Raw genomic sequence first — 5,159 nt, 5'->3', positions numbered from 1 at the left:
TAACTTTCCAGTTTATCTTTCCAGTATTCAAAGTTTTCACCGTCAAATACCGGCGGTCTAGTATAACCATTGTTACCGTTGTATTGCTCAGCAGAGCCAGATGTAGATGCAGGTGTAGGTGTAGACTTTTCACTTTCATCAACCATCTTTTACTGAAGCGTTTTTCTCTTCCTGAATCTTTTCTAAACACGGTTAAGTGCTTGCACCTTAGAACCGGCGCTCTGATGCCAATTGAAGGATAGAAAAACACTTAGAAAGGGGGGGTTTGAATAAATGTAGCTTTAAAAAACTTGACAGATAAAAATAAATTGCACAGTTATTTTTATCCTGGTTCGTTGTTAACTAAACTACTCCAGTCCACCCCCGCAGAGATGATTTACCTCAACTGAGGATTTAATCCACTAATCGCACGGATTACAATGGTTTTCCACTTAGTCAGCAACTAAGTCTTCCAGAGTCTTCTGATCACACACTGATCACTCCAGGAACAACTGCTTAGATACCCTCTAAGACTTTTCTAGAGTCTACTGATCCACACGATCACTCTAGTTACAACTGCTTAGTTCACTCCTAAGACTTTCCTAGAGTATTCTGATCCACACGATCACTCTAGTTCCTTACAACTTAATGTAATCAATTCTAAGAGTTTACAAATGCTTCTTAAAAGGGATAATCACAACTGTGATATTTCTCTTAACGTTTAAGCTTAATCTCACTAATATATTACAACAGCAATGTAGTGAGCTTTGATGAAGATGAAGATTCTGAGTTTTGATTTGAACAGCGTTTCAGCAAGTTAATTTGAATTGTTTTGGTGCAGAATCGTTAACCTTGCTTCTCATCAGAACTTCATATTTATAGGCGTTGGAGAAGATGACCGTTGAGTGCATTTAATGCTTTGCGTGTTCCGTACAGCATCGCATTTAATGTTATACGCTTTTGTCAACTACCTCGAGCCTTGTTCACGCTGTGTCTACTGACGTAGCCTAGAATAGCTTTTAACGTTCCTTTTGTCAGTCAGCGTAGCTTGCCACTTGTACTTTCTTCTGATCTGATGTTTGTGAATACAACGTTTGAATATCATCAGAGTCAAACAGCTTGGTGCATAGCATCTTCTGATCTTCTGACCTTGAAGTGCTTCTGAGCGTGATACCATCAGAACTTCAGTGCTTCTGTTCTCTTGTTCTTCTGATGCTTCCATAGACCCATGTTCTGATTCTGCTTCGACCATCTTCTGATGTCTTGCCAGACCATGTTCTGATGTTGCATGCTGAACCCTTTGAGACAAAGCTTCTGAGCGCTGAATTATGTGTACTCTTTATATATTTCCTGAAAAGGAAATTGCATTGGATTAGAGTACCATATTATCTTAAGCAAAATTCATATTATTGTTATCATCAAAACTAAGATAATTGATCAGAACAAATCTTGTTCTAACACCAAAGACAACTTGTAGAAAAAAGGAATTGCTCTTGATGTTTCCTGCTCTTTGTGCTATGCTGCTTCTGAATCAGCCCACCATCTGTTCATGGAATGTCCTTTCGCACAGCAGGTTCTTTTTTCATCTATTTTGAACTGTCGTTTGCCTTGTAATGTTGATATTTCCTTCTGGCTCTTGGACGTGATGAGTAGTGGAGATATGCTTTGTATTCAATTGATGTGTGTCTCCCTCCATAACATTTGGATTGCCCGAAATAAGCGTCTGTATCAACAGAAAGCCGTCTCTCCAATGAGTGTAATGAAGGAAGTAATGTTCAGTGTGGAAGAGTTCAATTGCAGGAATCCAGAGGGGGGGAAAGAATCTCAGTCAGCCTAAGGCAAATAGCGATGTGCTACTGCCAGCTGAGTTGAACTTGGTACAGGTCGATGCGGGAGTTTTTCTTGATGGTTTGGTTTCGTACGGCTGTGTCTTTCGGAATCAGCAGGCGAATATTATTTTGGCTGCCAGCAAGAGGGAGTTCATCTCGGTGGCCCCGAACATGGCAGAGTTGCTGGCAATTCGATGGTGTCTCGGAATTGCTGTAGAGCTTAAACTGGACAAAATTCTTATCCAATCTGATGCCAAGTCTGTGGTTGATTGTATCAATGGCGGGGTATGTGATGCGGTCCTTGAGCCCATCGCGGCGGATTGTCGTTGGTTTTTAAGTAATTTCAACTTAGGTTCTGTTATGTTTTTGAGTAGGGAGTTAACTTTGGATGCTCATAACCTTGTAAAACTTGGTAACTTGTATGGCTCAAAAGCCTGGATTGGAGGTTTTCCCCTTGTGGACTCCAATGGTACTGTAGTTCCAGTTTCTTCTTCTTAATGAAAGCTTATTTTTCCATAAAAAAAACTTACACGTTTGATTTGGTTTTAAAAATGTCTCCAAATTGGATTCAAACTTGATTTTGATATTGGTTGAAAATGTTTGAAGAATTGATTTACGATAAAAGCAGATGAATATGATAAAATGACCATTGAATTTAAAGAGCAGAAAAAATAGAAGTGTTAAAATGTAAATGACCTTGAAATATAAGTGTAGATGAAATAAATTAATTAAAAAATAGTGTTGTCAAAGATAATTCTTGTAAAAATATAAAGAAATTTAATCTAAAAACACTTAGATATGTTTGAGAATTTGGAGAGGAGGGGAATGGAGGACTTTGAAAATTGGATTTTTTTAAAAAATATAAAAAAATTTAATATATTTTTTTTAAAAAAGATTTTGTTTAGAATGATAAAATGATGTTTATAATTAATATATATTTACTTTTTGAAATACTATAACAACAAAAATTATATTTGAACATTTTGTCTAAAACCTCAAAAACTCTCTTTTAATGTAAATTTTGAGTTCTCCTAAATTAAGGATTTTTGGTATTACGAAGAAAATCAAATCCTCCAAAATCCTTCAAACTAAAATCTTTCTATTATTTTTCTCCAATCCTTCCTATTTTTCAAAGCTCTTCCCTCAATTCCCCTCCAAACTCCCAAATATAGTCTTAGATGAGATGACTAGTTTAATCATAGGTTATAGGTTTGAATCCAATTCTGGACACGCAACAACGTTAAATCTCTTAAAAAGAATTTGTAGTCCATTATAATCATACAGTATTCGAAGGATTAGTTCATATTGTTGCACGCAACGAATAACTAGTTTATACCGACAAAAAAAATTTAAAGGCTATGGAAACTATACTTAAATTCATGGAAAACTTGAGTTTGTCTTTTTTTTCGAGTATGCCTCAAAATTTAAGTATCTAATATTTTGTTCTTTAGAACTCTTAGGCAAATAGAATTAGGTAACTTCCACTTCAGTGATAGACCCCAATCGTGACTGTTATTTTGTTGAACTAATCTCTACAAATCGTATGAAGAAAACTGACAAGTTATAAAAATTTACTCTTTGTCCGCTCATATCCTATTGATTGTGTGTTAGTTGGTATTTTGGTAAAAAAAAATAACATGGTTAAAAAGAATCTCTCTGATAGATCCACCTAGGATAACAATCAGATTTGAGTTATAAGACAAACTTAAAATAACTTAACATTTTCATTGAGTAATTTCAGCCAAATACTACAACTTAAATAGTAGGGTTATCTAAGTCATTCGGCCTGAGCCACTTTTGGAAAGACAACAAAAAAAATTATGAAATTAAATGGACATTTTTTTTTATATATCTCTCTCATCCGTAGCGAAATTTTATAAATGCTCCTATATTTCGAAAGTCCATCTTCGAAGACATCAAAAATAGTAATTTTGAGTATGCATCCTTGAATTTTTTTTTTTTTATTTACAAAAAAAAGTGTTTTCGGAGCCAAAATACTGAATGTGTCTCCTTAAACTACTAATACGTCTCCTTTTAAGACTGAATGCAGTCCTCAAGCCATTTGAAGAGAATTTATTTTACCACCCGCCAAATTTTACATGGCACCCCTTCAAGTAGGACGTTTTTACTAAATTATTCTTATAAAATATCGGATTTTTTGAAATTTTCGGTATCACACCGGAAATTTCATATAAATATCAAAAAATTTGTTGGATTTACCAATTTACCGTGCCTAATGTAACACCCTTCTAATACCCCGCATAAATAATAAATAATAATCAGAGTAAACATGAAAAAGGGCATTACAACTTCCAAATAATTAAACAATAATACTCATGTCATGCCATAAAAGAGAACGTCAATCAAATTTATTCAGATCATCATGTTTAACACAGCGGAATTATCTTTAACATCTGAATAACAAACAGCCAAGTCACAGACTTAAGGCGTTAACATAAAATCCATCCAAAACAAAAGTTTAACAAGTAACTCTAAACGACGCCCCCAGTGTTACACGACCAGAGCATGACACGGACCCAACTGACTCTAACGAACTACTTGACGAGCTAATCCTCACCAAGTACGAGAGCTACTCCTTAATCTGAAAAATAACAACAGTAAGGGTGAGTCTCATTCACATTTAACTAATGTTATAAGATATAGATAATAAAATATTATTTCACATGCAATTCACCCAATTACAGTTATGATCAGATTCAAAACATACAATCAGTAAGCAAACAACCAAATTAACACATATTATAACATTGGACAATCTTCCATTCATGTTATAACATCAAAGCAGCCTAATGCAATGCAACTACATGCATGTGGTACCAAAATCTGGGATAACCCAACTCACCGACCCACCATCGTCAAGGATACGGCAACACCCACTCACTAATTCCACACAATGGGAATTAGCTACTACTGATCCACCATCGTCAAGGACCAGCCACAAATGATTATGAATGCATGCATCAACCATAACATGCTCATCACCCACATACATCGATCAATGTCATAATCATCAGTAAAACACATATTTCATACCAACAATACATGTATAATAAGCACCAGTTATAACCACAACATCATACAGGTAAGACATTCGTTAGTGTACCTATAAGCATATCCCACCACAACAAATAAGATCGATTGTTTTTAAAATGATTCAAACCACAGCTCAAAAACACCATTTGATTGTATAAATTATTTGATTAGCTTCACTGTGCTCGAAACGGCACCAAGTTCCGGCTTACGGTTTAAAAGTTACACATTTTTAAACATTTCCAAAATGACCTGTCGCAACAACTAACAGCACGCGGCGCCACACACGTTCGCGGCGCG

This window comes from Vicia villosa, unplaced genomic scaffold, assembly GCF_029867415.1.
Source record: "Vicia villosa cultivar HV-30 ecotype Madison, WI unplaced genomic scaffold, Vvil1.0 ctg.001745F_1_1, whole genome shotgun sequence".
In the NCBI taxonomy this organism is placed as follows: Eukaryota; Viridiplantae; Streptophyta; class Magnoliopsida; order Fabales; family Fabaceae; genus Vicia; species Vicia villosa.
The sequence above is the reverse complement of the archived record's forward strand: the minus strand, read 5'-3'. Positions refer to the sequence as shown.